We start from the raw sequence: 16,836 nt of genomic DNA on the forward strand, positions 1-16,836 counted from the left end.
GCTGATCCTAGTTAATCTTATAAACATTCTCCTCAGTGTCAACGGAAAGTACACTGAAATAACCATCTGTTGGAGGCTGAAATCTTAACTCTCTCTATGAAAATGATTAGCTAGACACTTTTAATTTAGGGGAGTTGAGGAAGCAAATGCACACAAATATCATTTGGTATCTGTGATCATGGCCAATTTGCTAAGCATCTCTGAGTTTCTTTTTTTATATATAAAATATAGGTGCTATGATAAATGACAAAATAAGAATAGAAGTAGTTAATATCTATAGAAGTCATTAATTTAATAAAGTATATTTTAATAATAACATATTTCTATGTGAAGGCATAAATAAAATAATATAGCATGAGTAGAAACTACAAAATGCTACTCTTTAAAATCTCTTGAAGCAAAGAAAGTTTATTTTGAGGAAGAGGACCAGAAAGATTGCTGGAGCTATCTCTACAAAGTAACAAAATTAGAGTAAAATCATATAGAGGTATTTGAAAACCATTACTGCATTATGATACCTGTGTCATGGCTCACCCCTGATGGTGCTGAAGGGTAGCTTTCACAGTCATTATGCGAGGAGATACCAAGTCCTGGAGCTAAGCAAAAGAGTGAAAATGCCAGGGTTCAAATCAGGCTCCACTACTTCCTAGATGTAAGATATTGGTCAATTTATTTTATGTCTCTAAATTTGAATTTTTTCATCCATAAAATGGGGCAATAATATTATAAATAAAGTACTTTGTACAAAACTTTTCATAGAGTCAGAGCACAACAAATGTTATATATTAAATTGTGATCAACACAATTGGTTCAAGGTGATACTGAGGCAACATTTTAAATATCTCCCCTGACAAGGTTAATAAAAATCATGGGAGGCATCACAATTCCAAACTTAAAGTTACATTACAAAGCTGCAGTGATAAAAACAGCATGGTAATGGCACAAAAACATAATGAGTTTTATAGAATGGGAAAAAACTTTTGTCAGCTGTTCTTCAGGCAGAGGACCTAGAATATATAAAGAATTCAAAAAAAATTAGAGCACCAAAGTAGGCAACTGAGATAAATAGAAACTTTTTACAGAAGTACAAATGGCCAATAAACACACTAAGAAATCATTGGCATCACTGCCCATTAGACAAATGCAAGTTAAAACAACACTGAGGTTCTATGTTAGCACAAAAACAACGGCCATCACCAAGAAATCAAATAATAACAAATGCTGGTAAGGCTGCAGGGGAAAAGAAACTCTTCTATATTGTAAGTGGGAATGTCAACTACTACAAGCACCTTGGAAATCAGTAGAGAAATTTCTCAAAAACAAAAACTAGAAATTCTATTTGACCCAGCTTTTCCATGTTCATAGCAGCACAATTCAAAATAGCTAAATCTTGGAAGTGACTTATATGTCCACCAACAGATGACTGCATAAAGAAAATGTGGCATTTGTATACAACAGAGTACTACTCTGCCATAAAGAAAAATGTGCGTCATTTGTAGGAAAATGGATGCACACGAAGGCCACAATGTTAAGTGAAATAAATTAGACACACAGCTTAAAAATCATACTATTTCTCTTTTATGAGAAACCCAGATTATAAAGAGCAAAATAAAAGATAGATAATAGGAACTAGGGAGATAGATCTTTCTCAAATGGGAAGGGGATGGAGAGAGAGAAGGAGGGGGAAGGAAGGGGAGGGAAAGGGGATGAAAAAGGGAATGAAGATGTGTTATGTGCATGTACGAACTCCATACAAAGAATGTAAACACTATGAACTGAATACATATATTAATAAAAATAAAAATCATTTAAAATTCAAATAGTCAGAATCAAAGCATAAGGCTATTAAAATTTAATTTAAGTAATTGAAATAGTTAGCATGATGGTTTGCCTGAATAAGTCATCATCCCAAGAAAGTGCTATAAGTTCGATCCCCGGTACCAAAAAAAAAAAAAAGAAAGCACTATGCACTCTGGCACATAAATATCTAATGAAAGAGTCATAATTTCCTAGTTAGTACATTGATGGCAGTCTTCAAGTATAAACCTAAAGTTATGATATTTTAATAATCATCTTTACATTCATGGACAAGTCTTGAAAAATAAACAGATTTAAGAAATATTTATCCTATCAAGAACACTAGTCAATTCATGGAAATAGTTAATAAGAATTTTACACACATAAATTTATCACCCTAATACTCAAATAGCTTATATGAAATACATAAAGATTAGACATTAGGTCTTCTAATATTAAAACATTTGGGTTCAGGAAGGAGAAATTAACTAAGAAATTCTATAATTGTAAGTAACAGCTGCACAGTCAATATTTAATCACTATACTGTGAGACAGTTCAGTAGTGGAAGACAGGATTAACATATTGCTTTAAAACATTCCATTACTTTCTGCATCTGTTTACTGATAATAAAAGACACAGCTGTTCTAAAGGATACACACTGACAGGTGTAAAGTGCCAATTTGGCATTTTACATAAAAGTTACTCCTCATTTCCTGTTGGAATACTCCAAAATTATACTGACCCATAGCTACCAATAACATAAAGGTTTTTATATTAATTTGGGTTATTCTAGTCATTAAGGAAAAGATATGCTTCTTTCTCCATGAACTCAGAGGTTTTTAAACAATACACATCCTGAACCACTTATAATTTTCCTTGATGTTTTCCATAAAAGTGGTCACATTTGAACAGTTTCTTTTGCAACTGCTCTACAACAACTTTAGTGCAATTGTAAGATAATTACAAAGTCAATATATGTGAAAATATTAAAGAATTGGTAGAATATTGTAAAATGTTTTAATTTAGCCATTATATTTACTTTTAATATATAACACTTAGAGAAGAAGTCAAGGGAAAATATCAAAGGAGTCCAAAGTGTTTCAGTCATTTTCTTTTCTTTTCCAAAGATAGAGACATTTGTTCAATTAGTTTTAGAAAAACAAATTCATTGACATGTACATTTAAAGAGTCTTTGAGACTGTCTATGCTTTGGCAGAATACATGAGGAAAAACATGTAATCTATATATTCTTTGCTTATTCGAGATTAAAGCATTCAGGTCTTCCAGTAGTTTCTTTTCTGTTTTAGCTTAGGTATAGATGATTTTAAATTTTAGAAAAATGCACTTTGGCAGTACAGGGGCCTCAGTCAGGTCATTATGTCACAACAGTATTTCTGATCCTTCTGGAAACTATCTATATTAATGGAAATTCTATTTGTTGCTTAAGGATTTTTTTTAAGGGGAGGGATGGAGATGCTGGGGATTAAATGCAGGGTCTTATAGATACCAAGGCATGTAAACTCTACCACCAAACTATAACCGCAGCCTCTGTTCCTTAAGTTTTGAAAAAAAGCATAAAAGGTATTTTTATATGTAAAAATCAAGGAAAATATGAATTTTATTATGAAATCTAAAAAGGATTGTTTGCAATGTAGTAAAATGATGTTACTTCAGAAACCTACCATAGATTTACATGATTGTCTGATTTTTAATCAAATATAGTCTACATATATATGTACATATATAAATATGTGTATATAATACAAAATCATATGATATAAAAGTTCATGAGTTCTACAGACTTTAAAAATCTCTCAGCCTTCATAAATTTTATTACTATATGTAACCATTTATCCAAACTACTTTAATCTTTATCTTATTTAATTAAAACAGTATGTCAGAATGTTGATCAAGAAAAAAGTTTATTATTTAAAATTATGTACATGTTTAGTGTACCAACTTACAAAAAGTATAGTACATATTTTTAAAGACTTTTAAGCTCTTTTCCAAACCATTTAAAATTGTGAGTTATTGCTACAACTGGATATACATGTATATTCTAGTAATTACGTATGTTTTATATTTCTAAGATGTTCATATGAAAACTTACACCAACCAATTGGTATTATTAAAAAGAAACAGTTGAGGTAACTATAGAAGAAAAATTAGGAGTAGAAATAAATAAATAGAAGCTTTGTTAGAAAACTGAGATTTTTAAAGCAATATGTGCTAAAGAATGAAGCAATTCATATAATTCAGGGAGATAAAGGCAAAAATGGCAACCAAAAGATGAAATGAACTGTCAGTTCATTAAAGATAGCAAGAATAGCAGTTTAATGCCCCTTTAAAACCCAATTTACAAAAAACAGACCTTAAAGTAATTACAAAACGGACTTTTCTAATAAAGCAAAATTTCTGTTATAAACTTGGTCAAATTTCTGTATCAAACATAAATATAGTCAGAATCATGAGATACTGGCATAGTGTTTTTTTTATATCATATAGCACTTCAATACAGTCCAATAATCCCTAACAAATTACAACTGTAGTTCAAAAACTTTAGAAAGAGAAGAAGTTAAACATCTTCTAAAATTTAGTGATCTTAATGCATGCACCCCCTGCTTCAATCTCAAAAGCTGACATTATTGGGCCAGGGATTTAGCTCAGAGGGACAGCACCTGCCTGGCAATCATGAGTCCTGAGTTTGATCCCTGGTACCAAAAAACCCCCAAAATTGACTTTACTTCCTCTAAAATTGGTAACAAATACATAATTACAACCCTACATTCAAATACATTTTAATAAGGTAGCATGATAAGAGTGGCAAAGCTCAGCTTTTGTGTTGTATAAAACAACTTCAAAAACTCCAGAGTATTGTTAGGAATTCCTAAAGTCAAGATGTGCTTGTCCATCTGGTAAATTCTGGGGACATAATAGTCTCCTTTTTTCCACCTCCTACTATGCAATATTTCTTTAGATAGAGCAGAGTTCACCATGTACATTCTTTAGTTTCCAAAGATTGAAATAAATCTTTGCATCAATATGTAAACCCACAGAGTAAGAATAGGTAGGGAATTTCCTTGTAAAAATATATACAAATTTAACTAACTTAGAGAGAGGGTTGAAGGAGAGAAAAATATAGACCTTGGAATAATTCTTTTTGTTTGCTATCAGAGTGCACTGTCCAAAATCTTATAATAGTACATTTGGTTAGGAAAGTATAGTTCTACATGTCATTCTAAGGAAACTATTCAGGCAAGGACAATGGAACTTCTATTTGTGATTCAAGATTTTTATGATAATATCAACCCAAAACAAAAACCACAATAAAGAAATGACTATGCTAAAATAAAATGGAAGGAAAGCACAAAGATTATAGCAGAATAAATGAGACAGAGACTAGAAAGCCAACTGAAAAGATAAACAGAGTTATTCTGACAAGTTAAAATTGACAAACCTTTAGCTAGACTAACCAAAAAAAAAAAGGTGACTCAAATGACTCAGGTAAACAAAATCAGAAATGAAAGAGGAAAAATTAAAACTGATACCACAGGACTTCAAAGAATCCTAAGATTACAGACATACCTTGTTTTAGTGAACTTTGCTTTATTGCACTTAGCAGATAATGTGTTTTTCACGTTGAAGGTTTATATTCTGCATTAGCAGAATGGCAGTTGTCATTGGTTTTAAAAGACTTAAAAATCTAGATTTTTTTGAAAAATAAATTATGAAATAATTGTATTATCCAATGTGTCTTAATTTTGTTAAAGACCTAAGTTTTCTTATGGTGAAAATGAAAACATATAACCACTGAATATAAGTATTTATTTGTCAATCTTACTTATTGAAAGACACTTTCAGAATCAGAGGCCTGTTTAATCATATGCTTCTCTCTTTTGAACAGAAAATTGACAGAGATATATAAATATATATATATATATATATATTTAGTAGCAACAAATAAGAACTATATAATACTTTGACATATATAGTCTTGTTTCATCCCACATAATCCTGGCAGATAATGACTGGTATTCTTGGCCCCACTGTTTAAGTGAGAAACTAAGGTTCAAGGGGATAAATGACTTTCCTAAGGTCAGAGCCATAGCTCAAACATAGCTATTGACTCTCTATATCTAATATTCTTTGTAGTAAACACACTGATCTTTTTTATGCCACATTTTCTCTCAAGATAGGTTCTATAAATGTGAGGATTAAGGAGTGATATCCACTAATACTAATAACTGCACAAAGGTTTAGAAAATCATTACTCTTTTTAAATATCTTTTCCTAAAAGTGATTTTTTTTTTTTTTTTTTTTTTTTTTTGGTACAAGAGATTGAACTCGGGACCCTGCACTTGCGAGGCAGGCAGCAGAACTACTGAGCTAAATCACCGGCCCCTCCTGAAAGTGATTTTAAAAAACAGGTCTTACTGTCCCTCTACCACACAGTGACGACTCAATAGAAAATTGCTTTTTCATTTCACATTAAGGAACTCATGTAAGGTTATGTTTTCTTGCGCTGTGCTCACAATTTTAGTATCTTCAGAGATGACTAAGAGAAACAGGGAGTAGGAACGTAGCTCAGTGGTAGGGAATGTGCTTAGAAAACCCAGCGTCACAAAAACAAAACCCCCAAACAAATCAATATCTTTAGAACAAAGTATCATTGGACCCATAATTCTGTAAGTTACTACACAGAATGAAAAACTAAACCAAGAGCAAAGAGATTTGAGAAGGGACTAACTTTGCATTAGTCATTTAAATACTTTTGTCTTTCATTTGCAAAATGAAACATTAACCTATTTCTGTGAAGTTTACAAAAATACTTATAACTTGTAATGTAAGGCAACTTTTAAAGCAACAAGAACTGTATAAATGTAAAGTATCACATTAATGATTTGTTCATTATATTTCCTGATGTAGATACTAATCAATCCACATATGCAATTAAATTTATTTTGAGCAATAAAACTGTTACTAAAAAGTGTACATAAATAAAAGTAAGCAAATTCTGAATATCTAAAACAATCACTCCTACTTAACACTTTCAAATTCAAAATTTTACATATAAGGGATAACTATAAAAATTCCAACTTTACTTTGTACAAATCATACACATACTCTTGCAACCTTATGTAAAGTACATCTTTACAATGAATCGTTCCCATTTCCAATTCAGAATGCTCTAACACTCTGAGTTCACTTAATGTTTTCAGTACTAAGTAGTAGTCAAATATCTACTGTCTCTGACGCTGATGATGTTACTACTGATTTTCCAAGAAGTGAAACCACAGTAAGATACACAATAAAAACTATAGTAAAAATGTAACCTTTATGATCTTGCCTTACTTTAAGAATTATCACAAACGTAAGCCAATAAATCTTTTCCCCTCTAAAAAAAAATCACTATGAATGTAAATTACTATTCCATATTTTTGGGGGGGGGGTACCGGGGATAGAACTCGGTCCTTGAGCTTGCACAGTAGGCAGCGAAACCACTGAGCTAAATCCCCGGCCCCTTACTATTCCATATTTTTAAAATAATTCATTTATCTAAGAAATGTTAGGAGCATATTTTTCTTTTCTTTGGTACCGGGGATTGAACTCCGGACCTTGCACTTGCGAGGTAGGCGGCGGAACCACTGAGCTAAATCCTGGACCTCAGGAACATATTTCTAAATATGTTTAACAGAAGTTAAATATGTGAAATTATACTATTTTTCAAAGTCTTTGTATTATTTTAGATGATTATTACTCTATAATCTCTAATAACTAAAATTAAACCTAATAACATATTCAGTAGTCTTTATATCTTTCAAAAAATTGCTCAAAACGTATGAAGTTATATGAGGTATGTTAACTGCCTTGCCCAAATTTTATTTTCTGATCTATGATTTTTCTATAGCTCGCAATTCTGATTTCTCCTAAAATACTCAAAAAGACTATTTAGAAACATTCTCCAATATCAATCCTAAATCCACACTAGCTATTTCCTTTCTTCCTCATCTCCTAATTGCTAATAAGTTTCTTTCTTCTTATCACATCATCTCCTTAAGAGATTACTGTCAATGAAAGGACAGGAAACTATATGCTGGCAAACTACCGAATAAAATAGAAATCTTCCTTATTTCCACTCTCCTCTACTGATAAAATTCAAACAAGATATTTAAATAATGAAAAAAAGAGCCAAGTCTAGGTTTTGTTCTGAACATGGTCAGAACAAAAAAGGATAATGTCTGAGACCTGTTACACACAGATGGCATTTATGCCATACACATGTTTAGCAGCACTTATGCAATACTTGTAACAGTGACAGTACACATCAGTTGACATATTGAATCCAAAGCTTTAAGAACAAAATGAAAGAAGAAAGAGAAATTACTCATTAATCAACTAACAAACTATTTCAAATTGTGCATTAAAAAAATTTTAAAAGGGCTTTTAAATTAGAAAAGCAGGAATTACCAAGAAGTTCCTGGTGATTTTCTGAATTCCTCATTTGTAATTATATCAAACTTCTTAATTCTCATATTAAGTCTCTGAAAATAAATGAATATTTTATAAGTTTTAAAAAATTTAACATTGGAAGCAAAAAAAAAAAAACCCACTCAAATACCAAAATACAAACAAAAAGCTAAAGAAGACAACATACATAATTATAATTCTCAGGAGAAACAACAGGTAGGATAATTAAGAACAATATTTACAGCCTCAAACATCTACATATCTGTAGAATTCTAAAAGAAGACACATGAAATTTTAACAGATGAAGATGAATATAATCTCCTAGGCTTCACAGAAACATAAAAACAGAAAGTTTCTCCTTCTAGATATTAAAATTTCTTAGGTACCAATAATTATAAAAGGAATGGTGCTGATAACAAAATAGACTCTATTAAGGCTAATAAAAAAATGTAACAGGAAAAAAACTCTCATTTACTGGTCATATAATATGGATAAACATTTGATTTATTTGTTTTATTCATACATTTAAATGATGTATTTTTAGCATTTGTGATGAATTTATGAATTTATTATCTCCGTTTTACAGATGAGGAAAGGAAAATGTGTCTAATTTAGACAAAAAACACAGCTTTATTTTATGCTACGTTATTAATAATTCTGTACATAATAAGTTAGCATAAGATAAAGGTAGAACTACAAGTAAATATGACTTATTCATTCAGTTCAAGAGACAACTGGATAATATTTTTAAGAAGGTAAAATACTCATGTTACTTTTCATACCAAATTAATTTCCATATGAATTTTAAATTGAAATGAAAAAGTATAAGAAGGAAACATAAATATATATTTTTATTATTATTTTGAATTGAGATTATTCTCTTTAAGAAGGATGTCAAGAGCAAAAGCCATAAAAGAAACCTCTTAATATGACTGATTACATGAAAACTAAAAAACTATAGGGTAAAATAATCACATCAAGTTAAGTACAAATAATAAACTGGTAACAATTTTTAATACTAAGGACAAAGTTTTATTCTGTTTTATTTTGAATTCTTACAAATAACAAAAATACTGATGCCCCAAATAGAAAAAAAATGGTAACGAAGAAATAGAATGACACAAAATTTTCACATATATGAATTTATCCCAAGGAAATAAACAGTTATACATTTTTGTCAAGATATGCTTGTGGAAAAAAAGAAAAAAAAAAAAGAGATGCTTGTGGGCAATGTTAGCTGATAAATCCCTTTATTCTTTTTTGTTTCCAAATCTGACTACAAAAGTCCACTACGCTTTTACATATTCCTATATATGACATACTTTCACCTTCGCTCAATAGATATTTATTTACCAGCTTTTACAAAACCCCAAGTTTCCCCTTCTTTCATGAGATATGTTTCTCATTAATAAGCAGCATCCCTACTGTAATAGACTGAATAAAGTTATATCCATTGTGTAGTCTCTGACAAATGTGAAAAAGTAGGAAAACCATTAAAGGAAAATACAAGAGAAAATATTAATAATATTAGAGTAAGGATTTTTTTATTAAGATAGCAACACACTAATATAACTCAAAAACACTGTACAGTGATGTTACGACTTGTATCTCGATGTCCCCCCAAAGCCTCATGAGCTCATAAGTGGGGCTTTTCAGAGCTAGCTCAATCTAGGGCATGTGATACTGGGATTAAGGATGTGGATAATAGAAGCCCCACCCTGGGTGTGAGTGGCACCAATCAATAGGCTTGTAGCCTGGATGTAATATAAAGGGACAGAAGGCAGCCTTGCTGCTTATGCTTGCTGCTTCACTATCTCCTGCCTGCTTGCCATGGACTGTTTCTCCTCTGAGATGCCCCTCTGCCATGCCACCCTGCCTTAGAGCCAGCCAACTATGGACTGAAACGCTACAAACCGTGAGCTCAATAAATCTTTCCTCCCTTAACTTGTGGGTGTTGGGTATTTTGTCCAGCAATGAATAAAGTAACTAAGACAAGTACAAGTAGCTATGAAAAATAATCTTGAATTTATATAAAGTTTAAAAGTTGTTTGTGTGGTGTGTTTAGGGATACAACCCTATGTAATAAAAATATAGCAGGAAGGATACATAAATCAATTTTAGAATAGCTGTCCCTCAAAGGACAGAGAGAGGGAGGGAGATAGAGTAAGATGGAGGAGGAGAAGGCTTAGCTGTATATTGTCTTTTCTTTTAAGAAATATTTACAGCAAAGGTTTATTAAAATACAATTTATAATTCAGTGAGACTGGGTGCCAGGGCAGCGGTGTGTCGATCCTACACTTCTAAAGAGCTCCCACATGACACACAAGTTGTTGAGTTATGGACCACAGTAGAGATCCTTGGAACTAAAGAAAGTATGCTCTTTTTTACTAAACCTTGATGTTGAGCACAAAAGTATCTATTTTTTGTATGTTTGAAGTAATGCATAAGCAAAAATAAAAATAAAGTTCAGGAGAATTCCTAACAGCCTCTAGAAGGTGCTACCAATCAGTAGTAAAAAATGCTGTTGTTAACTATATATATAGCTTGGGGTGTTCTCATTTTTCACACATAAAATAATATTTAGAATACACATAAACACATATGAAAGTAAGAAAGGCATTTAGAGAACTAAGAAAAATGCCATGATAGTAGCTTAAATGCTTGAAAAACTGTTTTATAGTAGATATTCACATTTTACTTTTTTGTCATTTAGTCCCTAAAAGTTGACAGACTATGTAACCTAACCCTAACCTAGTCACTTGTAATTGATGAGATACTCCCGAAGGGCACTTTTTGAGGTGTTCTTAAGTTATAAAAAATGAAGTGCAAAAGCATTAATTCAGATGAACATTTAAAGTACAATAGATGTACTGCAGATTAATATTTTGATTATCATAAGCAAATAACCTCACAGAAACAGAACAAACTGTTTCATAAGTGGATATAATTTTTTTATATCATCAAATAGTGAGTTTAAGTTTGTATTAATTTATTAATCCTTAAATATAGACTATAAGGCCTATAGAAGATAGAATTTTGATTTGTACTCTATTATAAGAGGGGAAGGGGTTTATTTATCTTTAATAAATTTTATTTTATTCCATCCCCCCTCAAGCCCCTTCCCTTCCCATGTACAAAAGCTTTGTTTCCATTTTTCCTTCTATTTTCACTTTTTTCTCATCCCTTCCTTCCTTTCTCCCTTTTCCTCCCTTGTTCCCCTTCCCATTTGAACTTTCTTCCCATTTCTCAACATCCATTATACATCTCAGTCCTTATTTCCACATTCAGTTTCTCAGAGAAACAGGCTGCCATTTAAACATGTACTCTACTATTTTTCAAGCATCAAGAATTGTTTCTGGCATACAAAAGCAAATCCTCAAGAAATATCAATCAAATGAATAAATGGATAAGCAAAACTTTGTTAGTAAGTCCAATATACTAGGATGTTGTAAGGGTCATAAGGACAAAATCAAAAGATGGCCTTGCCTTTTATGATATGGACATAGAGTGGAAAAGACAGATACATAAAGTTAACTTATATATCATATCATTATATTATACATATACAATAATATAGATACACTTAGAAATCTATATATTTTTATATAGTAGAAACAAGTATGGTGATGTAGAATGGATGGAAAATACATACTTAGGAGAATTGTATGTTTCTAAAATGGAATTATAAGATGAAAATTTGAGAAGCAAAGGGTAGACAAATTCAACTAATGTCCAGAATTTCTTGAAATGGGCCTCCAAAATGTTCTCTTATTACTTTCTTTGAGAAGTTATAAATATCAGTTTAAAAATCCATATTCTAAAGCAAACTTCATAGGACATATCATACATTATTTTTTAACGACATAAGGGCTCTCCTTCATTAGCTTAAGTAGGAAGTTAACCAGAATGTATAGCATCACATTCTCGTCAGTATCTCAGCACTAAGACGGTGTGGGATTCTGTGATACTATCACAATGAGTAACTTACCAAGAGATATTTATGTTATACTTGGGTGCACAGTAACAGAATTTTCATTTTTAAAAATGCTTTGCTTTTTAATTATAAAATTCCCTTAAATGGGTGAAAAGAGATAAAAGATGTGACTCATTCAGTGACTATGTTCTAGGCATTGTACTAGTTGCTTCATATTTCATCCTAGTCTTTATGAGCTCTACAAGGTAAATATTATCCCTCTTTAACACAGAGGAAACACACAGAAATTAAACAGTCTACATAACGTGGGTACTAGTCATGGATAGAACTGAAACTGAATCCCAAGGTGTCAAGCTCCAAGGGCCACAGACTCAGATTGTATTAATGATTTTGAAATACAGGACAAATAGGCCTTATATTTGAATAAAAGTTAGAAATTTAAAAGAAGCTTGCATATTTTACTGATTTATAATGTGCTTCTTTTAAACTACTATCTTCACTTGTGGTTTGTTTCTTCCTCCTTTGGAAAAAGAAAGGATGTAACATTAGGCTTAGTCTTGCAGGTAGATGTGAATAGGCAGTTTATGCCTTAAATTTTCAAAAACTTGACCAATTAGAAATTAATTCAGAGTAGCTTGATTTCTTTGAAAACTTACCTATGCCATTTATCTACATCATAGTTTTTCTCCTTTAAGATAGAATGCAATTTAATACCATTTGCTTTGTTAGAAATTATTCCTAATTATTCCTCTGAGTAAGGCCAACCAAATTATACATACACACAAAAAAAGATATGTAGATATAGATATATACAGATGTGGTGCTGGTTTTACAGGCATGCAGAACACAAAGCTATAGGTCATAGAGGCTTCCACCTAGATTTCAGAGGCAGGCCTGGGAGACCAAGCAGGGTTCCCCAGGAAGACAGTGCGTGAAGCTGTGAGAGAGAAGCCAAAAGTACAGTGGAGACCCTAGGACAGTGACGGTGAAACTTTCAGAGCCTTCAATGATACAAACAGCTCACTGTGGCATGCATGCCCTAAATTCACCACCACAGCTCCAGGAAGCTGAAGACGCCAGAAGCATGGAACAGCTGCTGAGGAAAGCTGCAGGCAGTGAGCAGAGCCACCCAAGGAAAGGGGCTATGAGTACTGCAACTGGAAATGCTGTAGGGCAGTGCCACCCAATCCCTTTGGAGCTCACATCTGGCCACAATTTGCTCCGGGTGCTGGACATGGAACTACAGGATTTGATGTCTGTCCTACTGGGTTTCAGTCTTACTTTGATCCGATTCCTTTCTATCCGCCTGATCCTCCCTTTTGGAATAGGAATGTTTACCCTGTGCCATTTTATGTTAGAAGTGTTTAACTTTCATTTTTTATTTTTACAGGGGTTCACAGTGAAGAGTTTGCCTTAAATCTCTGAAGAGACTCTGGATTTGGACTTTTCAGCATTGGTGGAATTGTTAAAATTTTGGTAACTCTTAGAGATGGACCAAATACATTTTGTATAATGAGATAAACACGAGCCCTTTGGAGGCCCAGGGGTGTGTTAGGTATTTTTGTCCCAGTGTGGGGAAAGTGACTAAGACAGATATTGGTACCAGAATAGGGTAGTTGCTGTGACTGTACAGGGACCATGGGGTTTAGAAGCTTTGGAACTGGTTTATGATCTAAAATGGTTTAGATCTAAAATGTTCCCCCAAAAATCTCATGTCCAGAGTTAGGGTCTAGTTGGAAAGGGTGAGCCACTGAGGGTGTAACTTAGAAGGGTATATTCTTATTCTTAGGTCCTCTCTTCTCTCTCTGCTTCCTGGCCACTATGCAGTAGACAGTTCTTCTCAACTATGCCCATCTACAATATTGTTTCTGCCTTGGAACAAGCCAACCATGAACTGAAACCATGAGCCAAATAAACCTCTCCTCCTTCAAATTGCTCTTGTCAGGTATTTTGTCCTAGTGCTGGGAAAGTGACTAAGATACATGGATAGGTGAGGATGGAGAATTCTCGTGATTATGTGGCAGAGCTACAAATCAGATCTATGAACTACCTCAAAAGTATTGTTGTCCTCAAACACAAAAGCAGTATCATAAAACATGAATCAAATATAAAGTATTTAATATTACAACATTGTAATAAAAAGAAAATGCTATGTATTACATAAGCAAATTTACATTATGTGAAACCAAGACCATAATACTATTTGCATGAAAATTTCAGATGAATTTGTAACATCATTTTCTGAAAGCCTGAAAGCACATTTCTGTAGTAAGCTCCTCAGGGTAGCATGATGTAAATGTCCTATTTATCTATCTCCAAAACCTCATGGTTTATAAAATTATCTTTCAAAATTCTGTGGATTAACAAGCTCAGGTAGGCAGTTTTCATCACTCTAGTTATCTCAAATAGATGTACAGAACAAGATGCAGTTATCGGAGGGCATCATTACTCGATGTCTGGCACCTGAGCTAGGACAGCTGCAACTAGGGAAAGCGTCTCTAATCTCCATATAACTTCTTCACCTAACTACCTTAAATGCTTTCTCAACAATGAAAGACTAGGGTAAGACTGCTTCCCCAGAGCAACTGTTCAAGATGCCAGGAGAAAAACCTGCAAGGTTTTATAACTTAGACTTGGAAGTCATATAGGATTGCTTCTGTTATTTATATATATGTCATATGGCAAAGTAATAATAAGCCCACACAAATCCAAAGGAATGGAGGAAGAAAATCCACTTCTTATTGGGAGAATGGCTTATATGTACAAGAAAGGAAGAACTGATGATGCAGCCAACTACTTCAACAACATGTTTTTGGAGAATTTTTGAGAATATATCAACCCAAGCTAATAAAAAAATGATGTTCCATAGGAAAACATAAAGCTGACTTCCCAAAGAGAATGGAGACCCTAAAGTGGTCCTTTATTTTTCAGTATACATTTGAATTTAAAATATGTATTATATTTTGAAAACAGCATTCAGCCAAAGGATTTTGTTCACTCTTGTGCAACTGTGTGATCCCTGAATCAGCAGCATCAGCAATCCATGGGAACTAGTCAGAAATGCACAATAATATCAGACTCATTCTGTACCTACTGAATGAGAGCATGCCCAGAGATTCATATTCACTTTAAAGTTTAGGAGATACTGACTTAGGCAATATACTAGGACAGAGTACCCTTATACTTGTCATCTGAAGAAATCTAGACAATATGAACTACTCCTCTTAACTTTGGGGAAGAGAAGGATTATATATATATATATATTTTTTTTTTTTTTTCTTTTTTCTTTTTTTTGGTACCGAGGATCAAACTTGGGACCTTGCGCTTTCGAGGCAGGTGCCGGAACCACTGAGCTAAATCCCCGGCCCTATCTTTTGGTTTTTTAAAGGAAGAAAATAGCTAAGCAAAATAGCTAAAACTTGATTGTTCTAATAAAAATCTCTGAAAATTTAAAAAATGTATGTGTGAGAGGATTGTCTTGTTTTCATCTGGGATGAAAGATCATCCTTATGTATGTGGAGAAATGTTGATTTTATAACAATTTTTATATGAGCAGGAAAATCAAGGAGAAAAAAAGCCAAGAAAAAATAGATAAGTACATTATATACATTCAATTATTTACATGTATAAACACATGAAAAACTTTTCGCTATCATTAGTGAAATATTTAGAGTATACATTTGGCATCACTGTCTTGCAAATAACTAGCTGTAATTTACCAGTACCTCTAGATAAAATGAAAGCAAGTTTAAAATAAAAATGCCCTTTTGAAAGAACAGTAAGTCAACTTTTGAAACATACCATTTCCTTCCAAAAATATGTTCAATCCATTTACAATTTCTTGCCTGTTTTAACTTGTCATTCATTTCTATGATCTACATTTTTAAAAAACCTAATTAAAATACCTATATGAAAGTTTTAAAAAATCAAATAAGTTCAACATTAAAGATTACCTAAATCACAAGTTATTATATTTTGATGCTTGATAATCTAGATATAAAATGCTACCTAGAAAATTATATTTGGGGCTGGGGATGCAGCTCAGTGGTGCTGCGCCTGCCTGGCAAGTACAAGGTCCTGAGTTCAATTCCCAGTACTGGAAAAAAGAAAGAAAGAAAATTATATTTGGATATTTAAGCCCTTTATAAACAAAAACTTGCATTTAAGAAAGAACTAGAGGGCCGGGATTTAACTCAGTGGTTCCGCCACCTGCCTCGCAAGTGCAAGGACCCCAGTTTGATACCCGTACCAAAAAAAAAAATAAAAGGTAGTACAAAGAAAGAACTGGAAATGTTAGGTTGGCTTCCAAAGTCCCAGATACATTTTACAGATAAAATGTAAACACTTGATTTAATAATTATTTAAAGGGGATATTTTGGTTTTTGTGTGTGTGAAACTCAGAAAGATTAGCTGAAAGCATACCAACTTTCCAGTGTAGAAAAGAAAGGCAAGTAAGTCTCTATTGTAGTACTCTCCTATCATCATCAATCAGCCAAAGAGGAGGAGAGACCTCTTTTCCACTTTAATTTTATTACGGCAGCATCTTATAGGATCTAAAGTGAAAACCTCACAAGGCAATGCAGATGTCAACAACTCTTTTCTCTTTTGTTACTACAGACTTTTTATCTCTTTCTGA

The 16,836-nt window shown here is 32.7% G+C and overlaps 1 protein-coding gene across 2 annotated transcripts in view; it reads right to left on the reverse strand.

Moving 5' to 3' along the window:
• Positions 1–16,836, reverse strand: part of LOC147828522 (PMS1 protein homolog 1-like) — a 165,754-nt gene that overhangs the window by 74,208 nt on the left and 74,710 nt on the right. Inside the window, exons 12-13 of one of the 2 annotated variants that reach the window (XR_015450649.1) lie at positions 8,267–8,340; positions 519–596 (exon numbers count right to left, since the gene is read on the reverse strand). The gene's annotated coding sequence lies outside the window, so the exon portion shown is untranslated. The remainder of the gene's footprint in view (positions 1–518; positions 597–8,266; positions 8,341–16,836) is intronic. The other variant, XR_015450650.1, reaches the window with a different exon arrangement.

Source organism: Heterocephalus glaber, unplaced genomic scaffold, assembly GCF_053883595.1.
Source record: "Heterocephalus glaber isolate CG9 unplaced genomic scaffold, H.glaber_assembly_v1.0 deba00001058, whole genome shotgun sequence".
Classification (NCBI taxonomy): Eukaryota; Metazoa; Chordata; class Mammalia; order Rodentia; family Bathyergidae; genus Heterocephalus; species Heterocephalus glaber.